Source organism: Balearica regulorum, chromosome W (assembly GCF_011004875.1).
Source record: "Balearica regulorum gibbericeps isolate bBalReg1 chromosome W, bBalReg1.pri, whole genome shotgun sequence".
Taxonomy (NCBI): Eukaryota; Metazoa; Chordata; class Aves; order Gruiformes; family Gruidae; genus Balearica; species Balearica regulorum.
The window spans coordinates 25992219-26008573 of record NC_046219.1 but is presented as its reverse complement, the minus strand read 5'-3'; the positions used below and the strand labels follow the sequence as shown (position 1 = coordinate 26008573).

At 42.7% G+C, this 16355-nt stretch overlaps 1 long non-coding RNA gene and 1 other non-coding gene across 2 annotated transcripts in view; both read right to left on the bottom strand.

Annotated features, from left to right (window-relative positions):
* LOC142599224 (uncharacterized) overlaps positions 1-16355 on the bottom strand; it is a 620151-nt gene that overhangs the window by 59697 nt on the left and 544099 nt on the right. The gene's annotated exons all lie outside the window — the stretch shown is intronic.
* On the bottom strand, positions 10364-10559 carry LOC142599357 (U2 spliceosomal RNA). The gene has a single exon (XR_012832908.1). It is a non-coding gene; the product is annotated as a U2 spliceosomal RNA (small nuclear RNA).

Here is a 16355-nt window from a genome sequence, read left to right as displayed (position 1 = left end):
TTCTTTGTGTATTTCTTTTTGTGTATAGGGGCGACTGATACTGATATGGGTTGATCTTTTGGCTCGGCTACAGTGCCTGTTGTGGGGCTTTGGGTAGTTGCAGTGCCTGTGGGTCTGTTCTTCCTCTCTTCCCCATGATGGTGCTGTCTACTATCGAGCAGTGTGTGATAGATTGTGGCCAGTGCCCAGCACAGCGCAGTCAGTTGTGTCTCCTTGGAATCCCCACAGCATTTTCCTTTCAAATATTCTACCCCTTTATCAGGGCTCTGTAATTGTTCGGGAGTGAAGCTCCAAACCATTGGGAGTGAAAAGATACCCGCCCATACTCTCCCACATGCCATGCCAGCCCTCACTATTCAGCCTCAGGGAAGATCCCTCAGTGGTATTCTTGAAACAATTTTTGCTAACCCTGAACAGGACTTGGAAAACATTCAGGAGACTTAGTAATAGGAATATACTGGCCTGAACATTCTAAGGGCATTCAAAATTCTCAAAAACTGTTGTAACCAACCAAAAGGCTTTAGGCAACGTGGTCTAGTGGAGGGCGTCCCTGCCCACAGAAGGGGGATGGAACTAGGTGATCTTTAAGGTCCCTTCCAACCCCAACCATTCTATGATTCTATGAAAAGGGAAAAGGGGAGGTGAAAGAGTGGGAGAAGGTATCCCCCCCTGTCTTCCCCATAGATTGGGTCCAATTATTAATCAATTCTGAGAGATGTTGACCGAGGTACGGGCATGACAGAAATGCTACGTACAAGTACCAGCTCAGACTCATGACTGTGGATGATATCTTATCATAAGTCATTATCACACAATACAACAACATGAGAACAGGAACCCCTCTCCCAGAGGTGATAAACAGCACCACAGGGATTACATAGAGTAAACACGGGTTTACAAACCAGAGCCATGGGACCAAACAGAACATCGTTATGACCAGCAACTGGTTAAATGACATTATAAATGCTTATAGCAACTTTGGTTTAACACACTTGGGTCAGACTTGTCGTTATCACAGCTCTTCAAGTCCCACGTTGGGCGCCAAAACGACTGACGTGGTTTAGCCCTAGCCAGCAGCTGAGCACCACACAGCCGCTCGCTCACCCCTCCCTCAGTGGGATGGCAGGAGAATGGGAAAGACAAAGGTAAACCTTGTGGTTTGGGATAAGGATAGTTTACTGGGAGAGCAAAGGGAGAGGGAAACAATCAACAACATGACTTCCCATGGTATGGAATAGCCCCCAGCCAGCTTGGCTCATCTGTCCTGGCTCCTTGTGAAAATTAACTCTATCCTAGCCAGAACCAGGATGGTTAAGAACAAAATAAGAGACATTTCCCAGCATTTTTCTTAATACAACAAATCTATTCTATTAGGGCTGATATAAATGCATTTTTTATTCCTTACCCAAACAGCCCTCCAAACCTGCCTTTATTTAGGTCCTATTAGTGATTTCCTAATCTAGACAGGTGGATAAAGTTACCACTGAGTTGAAATATATATATTTTAACTGAGACACATAACCGAGATAAAAATGCTATCCTCTGTCCTTCTTGTGAATAGCTTCCATATATTTCCATTAGATTTGAAAGACTCCATCCCACACCTTAAATATGTTAACTTTTAAAGTCCTAGTGCAGTTATTGTCACGATGGTGTAAGACTGTAAGAGAAGCAGTATTCATAAATGTAACACCTGAAGAAAAGAAACTGAACAACAATTCATAACATTTGGGATATGCAAAATCTTTCTCAGCTACTTCTTCAGGACATAATAGGGGAGGTTGCATACACAAAAATGCATGTGTTTTTTTCTCCAGCTGCATTATTTACTCTGATAAAATATTTCACCTCTTCCTTTCTTGTATTTCAAAGGCAGTTGCACACCTGAAGAATCTTTCAAAGACAATTGCTTAAAGTATATCCATCAGTAAGAAAATTCTGTGTTCCTATTAGGTGAAACAATAAGTGTTTGAATATCAGCTAAAACAGAGCAGCATTTGATCTGAATCAAAGACAGGCCAGGGAGCTGACACCACATGGTAACACCAAGTAAATCTTACGTGGAATGAGATGCTGGACTGAGATGTTGATATGCCAATCCATAAGCCAAAACTGATATGTACAGGGGTATGAAGAATGATGTGATGAAAACAGATTACACTTTACCATTCCACTTCATTGCAGAGTTAGCCTGATCTTTAATTCATAAAAGTCTGTACTAGTCAGATATCTAAGTGGATATCAAAGAGAGAAGCTTTAATAGTGACCTATTGAACACATGCATAAGAAGAGTGTTCCTTTAAAAACAGCAGCTTTCCAGGGCCCAAATCCGCAGCTGAGGTAGGTTTTTCTTGGGTTGGAGGCAAGCCAAACAATTTCGGAATGCTCCTTCAACAATGCAGAAATCTCAGGCTCTGCTCATTGAGCCTGATTTTCCTCTGCCTATGATTTGCTGTAAAAAGGGAGCAAGCTTGCTCCTGGTACAGGAATCAAGTTTGGTGTTAGACTTGTATGAGCTGACTAGCTCCTAACAGAATAGCTGTGGATGAAACAGTATTATAACTGATGGGAAAATACAAATGATAATTTGTAATGAAACCTGGAATCACAGAATGGTTTGGGTTTGAAGGGACCTTAAAAATAATCTAGTTTTTGCTTTGCATTGTGCAGACTCCATTCCTCACATAATTGTTAAAATCATTAATAGGCATTTTACTATACAAAGTGGAGGGTGGCATTTGGAGCAAGAGAGGGAGGTCCTGCTGGAGGCTGAGATGACCGCAATGCGCTGCCTCGTTCTCCACCTGCTCACAGCAGCAGTGTGCAGATCTCACGATGCAAGTGTAAGAAAGTTGCAAGCTATGATTAATTGCTAATTTACTAAGTGAATTTTTGTATTATTGATATTTTCATCAAGAATGTCCAATTCCAATATTTGTTCCCCTCAAAATAACTGTTTCTTGGAAAAGTCTGTTGTTGCCATAAGTAGAACAAATGCACCAGGACAACCAGAAATAACAAAGGCAGAACCTAAGGCATGTGATACTTTTAGTGTAAACTGTGCTGGCAACTAAAATGCGTTCTTTTTCATGACTAAATAAAAAAGAAAAACATGAGGTTTTTCTCTAGTATTTCAATTAATGTGCTGGAAACATTTTAGTGGAGCTAGAATCTTGCAGGGACTAGCAAATATGCTGTGCAAGCTGACCAGTTTCCTGCATTAATGGACTAGCTATTGTCCAAACCGAGCCTCCTGTATGAAAATGGACACAGTTTTAAAGAGATTACTCAGCCGATTATTCATTTTCAGCAATGAAATAAACAGTATAGTCAAGAAACACATTCCCAAATCTTTGCGGTATTCATGTTACAATAGCAGACAAGAGTGTATAAGGGAAAGTTATATTCACATACACTGGTAATTCCTAAATTCGGTTCCTAAAAAAAAAAAATGTAGTTATTTCAGAGGACTTTATATTTTGCATGTTAGATACTAACAGTGCTTTAACTTTTAGCCCCAAATAAAGGGGAAAAGCCTGAAGAGTCGTGTTATTTATGGAACATGGATTTGACCTTATATCATAGAATCATAGAATAGTTTGTGTTGGAAGGGACCTTTAAAGGTCATCTAGTCCAACTAGGGGCATTTTCAACTGGATCAGGTTGCTCAGAGCCCTGTCCAGCCTGACCTTGAATGTTTCCAGGCATGGGCCATCTACCACCTCTCTGGGCAACCTGTTCCAGTGTTTCACTACCCTCATCGTAAAAAATTTCTTCCTTATATCTAGTCTGAAGCTACCCTCTTTTAGTTTAAAACCATTACCCCTGGTCCTATCACTACAGGCCCTACTAAAAAGTCTGTACCCATCTTTCTTATAAGCCCCCTTTAAGTACTGGAAGGCAGCATCTTTAAGTATTGAAAGGCAGCAATAAGATCTCCCTGGAGCCTTCTCTTCTCCAGGCTGAATGACCCCAATTCTCTCAGCCTTTCCTCATAAGAGAGGTTTTCCATCCCTCTGATTATTTTTGTGGCCCTCATCTCCAATAGGTCCATGTCTCTCCTGTACTGAGAACTCCATAACTGGATGCAGTACTCCAGGTGAGATCTCACCAGAGAAGAGTAGAGGGGCAGAATCACCTCCCTCAACTTGCTGTCCAGGCTTCTTTTTATGCAGCCCAGGATACAGTTGGCTTTCTGGGCTGCAAGCGCACATTTCTGGCTCATGTCCAGCTTTTTATCCACCAGTCCTTCTCCTCAGGGCTGCTCTCAATCCCTTCATCCCCCAGCCTGTATTGACACTGGGGGTTGCCCCGATCCAGGTGCAGGACCTTGCACTTGGCCTTGTTGAACCTCATGATGGCATCCCGTCCCTCAGGCGTGTCAACTGCACCACTCAGCTTGGTGTCATCTGCAAATTTGCTGAGGGTGCACTCAATCCCACTGTCTATGTCATTGATGAAGATATTAAACAGTACTGGTCCCAATACAGACCCCTGATGGACAACTCAGGGGCAATATCCTGGACCGAGAATCTATGCAACTTTTGCAGAGGGACTGAAGGGATGGAGGAGGAAAGCAAGGAAAGAAACAGGATAAAAAATATTCAGAGGCAGACACTATTCAAAACCACATTAAAGGGCATAGCTATTGTACATGGCTAGATATTAACTGGCTGATGAATAAGTTCATTGCTCCATAGTGCCTGTTAAGAAATCATATTTTATTCCTGCCAGAAATTATTTACCTCCCACAAAGATATTTTTCCTGTATGTTTTTCCTCACTTTATAATCACTGAAATAAGAGGGGATGAAAAAAAGAAGTAGGAACCTTTCCTTGTTGAGGTGGCTGGCAATATCTCTAAAACCAAAAAAGTTAAATGCTCTTCACCTTACAGAGCAAAATAATGCCTGTCCAACACATAGTTGTATAATTTTGGGTAATTCCTGCTCTTCAATTCAAAAGATAAAAATTACAAAAGTGACCTAATATTTGCAACTAATTACAAACACATTCATTATGGATTTTAAAACCTGGTATTTGCTCTATAAAGTCATAGTGCCAATGCTGAAGTTATTACTGGAAAACTAGATACTTTGGCATGTATTTGTAAGAGACATTACTAAAAACAGCTCCAACCAAACTTGGACACTGCATTAAATGGCATTTTGATGTGCTCAAATTGGCATAAGAAGAAATTTTTTTGTCCACTTCCAATGTTAGCTGGGGGAAATGAAAACTGTGTGCTAAATGCAAAAATCTTTGCCCTAGCAGGAAGACATGCTGTCTTAGCTGTTCTTGCCCTGCTCCTTTCCCCATGTAAAGCAGCCAGATGTCAGAGGGAGCACAAGCTGCCCTCCCATTGTGTGATGATGATCTTTCCACAAAGGGAAAGCCATAAGATGTTAGTCTTCCTAAATAAGTAATGTCAAATTACTCTTACCCATAGATCAGCAAACCTTTTGTTGCACTATCAAAATCTCCATCATCACGTGAAATTCACACGTTGCAGTTCAGTACCTCAGGACTCTATGGCAAACCCCAGCCCCCCAATTTAGCCTTAAACATGATTCAGTAACTGAAACTCATTCCAAAATTAAGCAGAATCCATTCACTACTGACAGCTCCACCCTTCCTTTTGCCAGGTGGAGTCTACAGGAACCAGCAGATCAAGCACATAAGGCAATGTAGTTCTAAACCTTAATCCCAAATTTAATCACTTCCATAATACCACCACCAATCCATTCCTCTTTAGGAACAATCACAGGCCATTTGCCTTGGCAGAAATGGCTTGTGTAGACATAGGAAAATTGAGAAAAAAAAAATTATTTTTAACATTCTTACCTTAAGCCTAAACTGAACCTTTCCCCTAAAAAAGACCCATGTACACATCTTTCAAATTGTGCCTTTTCTCAGCCTGGTCCTTAAGTCCTACAGTGCTGCCTTCTGATGAATACTTCCCCAACCATAAACATAGCCTGGAAACCCCTGTTTCTGTACAGGTCCCCAAGAATCTCTGTAGAACTCTGGCCTCAGCTTTTGCTCCAGCAGTGCTGGTATTGAACTGATGTGATGAACTGATCAACTCAGCTTCTTCTATTCCAAAATCTGCTTTTTTCCTCCACAACCACAACTCTCACCTTGAGCACAGCCTACAGTTCTCGAACTTCTACCAAACCAACGAAGCACTCCTGCCTAGGTGACTGTAGTCACCAAACCTCTCCAAGGCCTTATATGATCCAGTAATAAACCCTGAATCCCTGTGCTTTAAACCCAACCCAAACCTAGAGACTCATGTTCTCCAGACACTTGGACAACGGAACACAACCCCTCCATCCTAACAATACATAACTTGCAGAACCCAGCTATAAACTGATATCTGTGGTCTTGTCCTGGTTTTGGCTAGGATAGAGTTAATTTTCACAAAGAGCCAGGACAGGTAAGCCAAGCTGGCCAGGGGGCTATTCCATACCATGTGACGTCATGCTCACCATAAAAGGGGGCTAGTTGGGGAGGGGTGGGTCAGTGGGGTTCTGGGAAGATCTGAGTGTGGGCTGAGCGTCTGGTTGGTAAATCACTTTCTGTTATCACCCATTGTGAATATTACGTTATCAGTACTGTTGTTGTTGTTTCCCTCTCCCTTTGCTGTCCCAGTAAACTGTCCTTATCCCAACCCTCAAGGCTTTGCCTTTGCCTTTCCCATTCTCTTCCCCATCCCGCCGGGGGAGGGTTGAGCGAGTGGCTGCATGGTGCTCAGCTGCCAGCTGGGGCTAAACCATGTCAGGCCTCTACCATCATGAAACCTTTCTTTCAATATTTAACTGAAACCATGAGTGTGTCCTTATACTGCCAGCATCTGCCCTCAACCAACTCTTGTGGACTTTTCTATGAAATGAACTCTTTAGGAGGAAAGGGGCCACCCTCAGCAGCAGTACCATCTGAACTCAGGCAGCCAAACCCCCAGGAATAGGAAGACTGCATTCAGGGCCGTTACAGAAACAATAATTTCTACAAAACACATTACATCATTTGAATTTTAAACTACCTTTATTTACGTAAGAGGAAACAGAGGCAGAGACTTTAATTCATTTCTACAAGAGCACAGCGGCAAGATATAGATCAGATAAGGTGGGATAGTTTTCCACAAGCAGAGGGTTTGAGGGAAAGAGACAGCATGGTGTTCCATTACAGCTCTTATTTCACCATCATATCTATAAACAAGCTTGTCTAGAGAACTGTCACTCTGTTCTAGCAAATGCAGACATACACTCAAGTTAATATTTTCTTTACCTAGTTATAACCAATAAACATATCAAAGAACGTTTCAAGTCAAACATTTTCCATTTGTTTTTTATTGAAATTCTGAAGTTGACAGCAAAACATGGGTCATTTGAAAGACTGTTTGAAAATTTTAAGTACATGTTTGGTTAAAAAAGAAAGAAAGAAACAAAAAACCCAAAGGACAATGTATTCTAGTAAAGTATTTTTTGGATGCAGTCTTTGCTGTCCCTCTCCAAGCAATTCCACAGCTTTCCACAGGGTGAACTGAGCACATGAACACAGCATTAGCTGAGTGACTGGGAGCTGTATGTTAGCTCTCCATTTGTCTTCACTGGCATAAAACACTCAGAAGATCTAAACACTAGATCTAAGCTATGATCTTTAGAAATAAATGCTGCACTTAATTCATCCCTTGTGTAATTCTATGGGCTTCAGTGGGGTTACAGTAAAGAGGAACCTGGCCCATCATCTTTTAAAAGAAATCATATCATCTGCCTTTGTAATAGTTTTAAAGAGGTTTCCATTCCTTACGGGTAGTGTTATAACACATGACTTGGGTTCTGTAATTTATCAGAATACACTGCAAATGTCATTCAAAGCATGTTATTTAATTTTCCAAAGTTAATGGGTAGTGATTGATGCCAGGAGTGTAAATGCATGCTGGAGTGCTGTGAGAGCTCTTGATGACCTGGAAGCCTCTCCTTTGTGTACTTTCTTGTAGACCCAGTTGCAGGCAAGACTCACGTATGGGTGTGGGACCTAATGATGCCAGCAGGTAGTGGAGTGGGGTGTCTGATTTAGTTCCCTTTAAAGGAAATTTGATAAACACATAAACTACTTGGAGAACAAAACCACCACATAGTAAACAGAGAAACGAAATCACACTCTTCAAATCTAATTGCTAATACAGACACTGTGTGGAAGACATAGAAAAACATTGGGTACCACAGTCCCTTTTCTCTGCCAAGTTTTATGAGCAAATACTGTCCTTGGAAATTGCTACAGTTATATTTCTAAAAGGAAAACTGCAGCTTTCAAAACTCCAGGCAGAAATACACTTCTGCCATGAACCAAATGTGTAGGACAGTGTGGTGCCTACACACATGCAGAAGCTTGAAATGTAAGATGTTTTGGAACATGACATCTCCAGCCCTGTGTGGTAGGTTGACCCTGGCTGGATGCCAGGTGCCCACCAAAGCTGCTCTATCACTCCCCCTCCTCAGCTGTACAGGGGAGAGAAAATATAATGAAAGGCTCATGGGTCGAGATAAGGACAGGGAGAGCTCACTCACCAGTTACTGTCACTGGCAAACCAGACTCAACTTGGGGAAATTAATTTAATTTATTACCAAATAAATCAGAGTAGACTAATGAGAAATAAAACCAAATCTTAAAACACCTCCCCCCACCCCTCCCTTCTTCCTGCGCTTAACTTTATTCCCGAATTCTCTACCTACTCCCCCCCAGCAGCACAAGGGGATGGGGAATGGGGATTGCGGTCAGTTGGTCACACGTTGTCTCTGCTGCACCTTCCTCCTCAGGGGAAGGACTCCTCACACTCTTCCCCTGCTCCAGCGTGGGATGCCTCCCACAGGAGACAGTCCTCCACGAACTTCTCCAACGTGAGTCCTTCCCACAGGCTGCAGTTCTTCATGAACTGCTCCAGCGTGGGTCTCTTCAATGGGGTGCAGTCCTTCAGGAACAGACTGCTCCAGCATGGGCTTCCCACGGGGTCACAGCCTTCTTTGGGCATCCACCTGCTCCAGCATGGGGTCCTCCACAGGCTGCAGGTGGATATCTCTGCTCCCCATCATCCTCCATGGGCTGCAGGGGGACAGTCTGCATCACCATGATCTTCACCATGGGCTGCAGAGGAATCTCTGCTCTGGCGCCTGGAGCACCTCCTCCCCCTCCTTCTTCACTGACCTTGGTGTCTGCAGAGTTGTTTCTCTCACTCCTCTCTCTGGCTACAATTGCTCTTGGTGGTTTTGATGGTTTTTTTTTCCTTTCTTAAATATGTTATCACAGAGGCGCTACCACTGTTGCTGATTGGCTCAGCCTTGGCCTGTGCTGGGTCCATCTTGGAGCCGGCTGGCATTGGCTCTATCGAACACTGGGGAAAGCTTCTAGCACCTTCTCACAGAAGCCACTCCTGTAGCCCCCCCCCCCACTACCAAAACCTTGCCATGAAAATCCAAAACATTCCATCCCTTGCCTCTGTGAATCACATATTTAATTAAAATCCACATTCATCACACAATGTTCACAAACTTCAGTCACATCAACAAAAAAAGAATTCCCCACACCAAAATCAAAACATCACCACAACACCCAACAAAAGTGGACAATTTACACACACAATCCACCCCTCGTCTGACGTGCGGAAGACAGACTCCACAACTGAGAAGGTTGTAAAGTTGGTATGTTTATTCAGTGCTGGGCAGCACGGGGGGTCGCCCCACCCACAATCGTGCGTGCCTTACAGCAGCTTTTAGCTTCCTTATATGCTACAGAGTATTACATATTCATAATAGTTTCGCAAGACACCTATACATATTCATAACCTTTCCCGTCTCGTATTAAAATTAGCTCTTTCCCCGACTCCTCCTCCTGGCGCATGCATAGTGTCCTCTAGTCAGGGTGGGCAGGGGTCTCTGATGATGAAGTAAATATCATCCCCTTCATAATCTTTCGACCTTCTTCCCTTATGCAGCCGCAGTACTCTCCCTGATCCTTTCCCAGACCGCAAGGTTAGTTTGTCTTGTAAGATGTTTCCTACTGCATCAGGGATTCTGTCCTTGGTTCTTCCTCTCATCATTCTGATATGTGTAAACTATTCTTAATCACCCTGTTTATTTTAAGTTTACTTGTGTGGGAACAAAGTTCGTGCCTCCCTTATCTCACATCCCTTCACCACAATTAGAACAACAAAAATTCTTCACAGTTATTCCACTCCCCAACTATGTTCAGTCCATGTTTTGCCTGTTACCTCTCATAATTACTATCCTTATCTTGAATTCCTCATGCCCCACATTTGTTCTGCTGTTGGGTGCCAAAAAGGACCACCTCTGTAATCCCCCTGGGGAGGGTGCACCATTCCCAGAGGCACTGCAATACCAGGACAATGCATGGAGCAGAGTGAGCAAGCTTCAGGTCCAACTCCCAGGCCCAAAAATCCATTTAATATAAAGTCCTTTCGTTGAGGACATATCAGATATTAAGCCCTACTTCCTAGGAAGTGGCCAGATATTGCCTGCTGATGGGAAGCAGAGAAAAAATATTTTGGGTTTTTCCTTTGCTTCCATGTGCGGCCTTTTGCTTTTGTTTAATTAAGCTGCCTTTATCTTGACCCACGAGTTTTTTCCATCTTATTTTTCTCCCCTCCTGTCCTGCTGAGAAGGGGAGTGATAGAGCAGCTTGATGGACACCTGGCATCTAGCCAAGGTTAACCCACCATGCCCTGCTTTCCTTGCTTACAGAGGCCAGTGTTGTGTCATTCTTGTGAACATAAAACACTGAATAACCAAACTGTTAGTGTGCAAAGCTTAGGTTAGATTTAATTAAAACCTGCTTATGTCACAAGCCTATTGTACCACCTTGTAAGCACTGACTCATGTGGTATACAAGGAAATAGAGGTTCTCTGGGACATCTCTACTGTTATTGTGTATATTTTGGGCAGCACTGAACTAACTGCTATTACTGAAGTTAATTCCTTCCAAACACATATGAAAAAATATAAACCTCATCTTATGAACAGAAACAAGCCACCATCTCTCATGGAAACTTTGCAGACACACCTAGCCACAATTGCTTCATGTATCATAGATGTGTAAGATTTCATAAAATTTAAAATTACCCCAGCACCTTGCAGACACTTTTGGAAGATGACAAGAAATCAATGCATTCAGATGCAGGTGCAAGCAAACTGTAAAGAGTTGTTGCTGGTTGTTGCCAGCTGCTGAACTGCCAAGTTTGACACATCTCATAACTGGGAAATATCTACCTCAAATGCAGTGGTACAGACTGCTCTATTAACTATGTGAAACACTCAAATACCTAACTGCATCACAAGATGGGAGCTTTCAAAGAGCATTGGATGATATCCATTCCTCTCTATAGGATTATCTTTGTTATTACATTGTAAATATATTCTGGCTATGATTAGCATGAACCTCTCTCGATGTGGCCCATTGTTATGAACAAGATGTTTCTCTGTGCATCATCTAAAGCACAGAATATAGGTCAAGTGTTTCAGAAGCATATTCATTACTTCACACTGGGAATTGCCACAGTAAAATAGTAAATACAGTCAGGTCAAAATACTAGCTACTTTAAGGGCTCCATTGCATCATCAGTCAAATGCACATGACCCAATATCATTCAAACTCCATATTTTGCCTGAAGAACTTCTAGCAGCTAGGGTCACAACAGAAAATGCCTCCCAGGAAATAAAGGATAATCAGGCTAAGAAAGCTCAAAATCTCCCGAGGAAAAAATATAAATCTCTAAAAGACTCTTTTATTAAAAAACATTTGGAACTCCAAAAGAACCTGGCAAAGGCAACTCAGTTTGTATGATGTGCAAAATAAAAAGGAAGTCCAACACATTCCTACAACTACACAGTATAAAAATTGTGTAACATGCAAATCAGAATTGAATTATTTTTTCCAGAGTCTAATAAAAACATAAAATATGACGTCCACTATGATATCTTCCTTGACTGTTACCAAATTTTGTACATGCTACCTAATAAGCTGAACTAAAAGCATGGTATGAAAAGCAAACTCCTTCCTCCGGGGCAAGCTGAACATCTTGCCTAACTTTTGATGCCTACAATGAATATGTAAGCTGATGAACAAATAACACTGGGCTCCTTTCTAGCACTAGTGAAGAGAAACATGTTTTAGATGCAATTCACTTTGGCCATCTTAGGAAACAGGTAAATTAAATCCTAAACTTGCCTCTTTCTACTCTTTCATCTATTGCTATAGCGACAGATTAGAGTCATTAGTTCAAACCATGCATAAGGTGAGATAATTTCCATCAACTATGAACAAACTGTTGTCACCAGATGTTCAAAAGAATTAAAGAGTTGTGGTCAATGGCTCCATGTCCAAGTCGAGACCAGGGACGAGTGGTGTTCCTCAGGGGTCGGTACTGGGACCGGCACTCTTCAACATCTTTGTCCGCGACATCAACAGTGGGATCGAGTGCACCCTCAGCAAGTTTGCCGACGACACCAAGCTGTGTGCTGTGGTCGACACGCTGGAGGGAAGGGATGCCATCCAGAGGGACCTTGACAGGCTGGAGAGGTGGGCCCTTGTGAACCTCATGAAGTTCAACAAGGCCAAGTGCAAGGTCCTGCATGTGGGTTGGTGCAATCCCAAGCACAACTACAGGCTGGGCAGAGAATGGATTGAAAGCAGCCCTGAGGAGAAGGACTTGGGGGTATTGATTGATGAGAAGCTCAACATGAGCCGACAATGCATGCTTGCAGCCCAGAAAGCCAACCGTGTCCTGGGCTGCATCCAAAGAGGCGTGACCAGCAGGTCGAGGGAGGTGATCCTGCCCCTCTACTCCGCTTTTGTGAGACCTCACCTGGAGTACTGCGTCCAACTCTGGGGGCCCCAGTACAGGAGAGACATGGAGCTGTTGGAGTAAGTCCAGAGGAGGGCCACGAAGCTGATCAGAGGGCTGGAACACCTCTCCTATGAGGACAGGCTGAGAGAGTTGGGATTGTTCAGCCTAGAGAAAAGAAGGCTCCAGGGAGATCTAATTGCGGCCTTCCAGTACCTGAAGGGAGCCTCCAGGAAAGATGGTGAGGGACTGTTTACAAGGGCATGTAGAGATAGGATGAGGGGTAATAGCTTTAAGCTGAAGGAGGGTCCATTTAGATTAGATGTTAGGAAGAAATTCTTTACTGCGAGAGTGGTGAGGCACTGGAACAGGTTGCCCAGAGAGGCTGTGGAGGCCCCCTCCCTGGAAGTGTTCAAGGCCAGGTTGGATGAGGCTTTGGGCAACGTGGTCTAGTGGAGGGTGTCCCTGCCCGTAGCAGGGGGAGTGGAACTAGATGATCTTTGAGGTCCCTTCCAACCCAAACTGTTCTGTGATTCTATATCAAGCCTTGAAAAATCAGGTCTTAAAATACAAAACATTAAGTATTCAGTAATGGATTTTATTTCTCTTCTTTTTACCTAGAAAAGATTCCTTAGGCCTCTTGAACTGATTTCAGCAGGTGCTTGTTTGCTCTGCTAGCTCTGAGATTTAGGAATAGTAGCCACTGGATGATCAGGAGAAACTTAGCTCTCAAATCCAACTTTTTTGGGAACAGGAAGAACCCACTAAAACCATCCACTTGGATTTTCTAATAGGGCTAATGGTACCAGTACCTTCAATATCATTCTTTAGACAATGATGCATTTTCTATATCTTTTATAAAAAAGAGACAAGTTCCCAAATTCCTTTGCACTTTCTTCTTTTAAAGGCCATGAAATCAGATTCTTCACTTAATGTTGGAATAGTGTATTAATTGCTTGATAACAGTATATATCAATAATGTCTCCATGAAGCAGTAATTAGAAATAAACCACCTTCTTGAGTATAGCACTATAAATATGAACCAGATCTGGTAATATCAAAGGAAAGTGTTAAAATATGCTCCAGTAACTAGAAGGAGAAACTCATTCCAAAGTGGCTCCCAGACCACTCAACCTATTCACCAAGCGAGTCCTGCTTGATATTCACTAGTGACCACACACTTGCTTGCATACACTCACCTGCTCAAGTCGCTGGCACCTTGGACACACAGGCCCAATGACTCCAGTTGCACTTCCATACACACACAGAGTAAATAGAAATGAGACCATGTGACTTTGATGGTGTCAAAAGCAATCATAAATTGCAACAGTTTGCATAGACTACTCAAAACTAGACACTAAAATGTCTACACGCACTATAATAGTGAAACAATTGCAAGTGAAGAACAGTTAATTGTAATCACTTTTTGTATGTATTTAATACCCATGCAGATAGAGTGTTAGATGCATAATAAGGTGAATTTCTTCAAATGAATAATTATTTGACTAGCTCTAATCACAGCCTAGTGAATTTAACACTGGTGATTATCTTTACAACTGGGCATACTGTGTGCTACTCTACCAAATCAAGTAGCTAATTGAGCCTGCCACAAGAGATGTAAGAAATGGGTCCATGCTATTAGTCAGTGGCTGCAAAACTGGGCTGGATGGTTGCCATTTCCCTGCCTTCACTGTAAATCCAAATTCCTTTTTTGTTGCTTAGCATTAAATATAAAGCCAATCTATTTACAGACACTAACAACTTCTTTCGAGATTTGCATGCACAGAGATGATAAAATTATTTCAGAAAGAAGAGTAAGACTAGCTCAGAAATCTCCTGCTTGCCTTATTTTTTTAAGCAGAGCCAACTTACTTATTTAGTGTGTGTAGAGGAAGTAGGAATCTTATCCCCCACGAAAATATCTCAATAAAACAGCCTATTTGTTGTGCCTACGTCTCACCCTGCAGCACTGGAAAGGAAAAATTTGCAGACCTGTAGCCCTCAGTATCCTCAACAGACAAGCAAAGAGCCTCTCAAAATGCTATGGCCTTGCTTTTCATTTCCCTCTTCCTGTAACAAACATTCCTGTAATAATGCAACACAACTATTGTAAGGTGTGCTCAGCTGCAAGACCAAGGGACCAGCTGGTAAGACTGATGAAAAAAAACAGTAATTCATACTGCAAAAACTAAACCCAAGAAGGTTACGGACTTAAGGTTATGCCGACGCTGATGTATTAGGTTGGGCTGTTTCTTTCCTTTGAGGATCCACCATTTAAATTCCGCAGTCCAGCAGAAGAGATTCTAATAAAACACTTTAGTCTCTTTTTCATTCAGTTTTATAAACTACTTCCTTAAAGGATTTTGAGGTTCATAAGCTCATCTTGACTGTATGGCACAGTGGGTGGATTCCCAGCTAAACTCTTCAGGGATATTTTGATTCAAGCTATTCCCAACAACCGTGAGTCTGCTCTTGAAGTTTCATCTGTTGTCACAGGCTTGCTCTTTCTTTTTCAAGGCTTATAGTGCCCTAAAACCATGGTCAACATCCCTGGTAATTCTTTGTTCTTCTAATACGAATAATCCTCTTCCATTGTCCCTTCTAATACTTTCTTCTGCCATTAGTAATATGCAAATACTGAGCTGAAGATTATTATACTCTATTTTTGCTTGCTGTTTCCCTGAAAAATGTATTCTATTTATGACACATCTGGACACAGCTGGTTCCAATTTTCCTTCTCATGCATAGCTATTTGGGGAAGCCTGTCATACTCCTGTATGTAAAAGCAATCATAGCATGCTTTTGTGTCAGAGGGCACTCCAGCCTATGGGTCTTTTCTACTGCCTGGGAAGTCGATCCTTGTGTTCACTTGCCAGATTGTCCTCAGCTTCCTCAGCAGGTATACAGACCCATCACTGGGGTCATGGCCAAGGATAATACTGAGAGGGAGACAATGCTACTCAAGGCTAAGGCCTTATTCTCTACCCACATTCTGGAACAGGAATGCCCATACATTGAGTTAATCAGGGGTAAGTTCCTATGCAGACAAGTCCTCACAATAAACATACAACTCAAAAGATGCTGAGGCCTTGCCCTGGTTCTGGCTAGGATAGAGTTAACTTCACAAGGAGCCAGGACACATGAGACAAGCTGGCCAGGGGCTATTCCATACCATGTGATGTCATGCTCACCATAAAAGGGGGCTAGTCGGGCAGGGGGGGTTTGGCATGGCTCCAGGATGGGCTGAGTGTCTGGGACGGTCATCCTTGGATGGGTAAACTGTTCTCTGTTATCACCCATTCTGAATATCTGTTATAAGCACTGTTGTTAATTGTTTTCCCTCTCCCTTGCTGTCCCAGTAAACTGCCCTTATCCCAACCCTCGAGGCTTTGCCATTGGTTTTCCTTTCTCCTCCCCATCCTGCCGGAGGAGGGGTGAGTGAGCGGCATGTGATGCTCAGCTGCCAGCTGGAGCTAAACCACGTCAGTCCTTTTGGC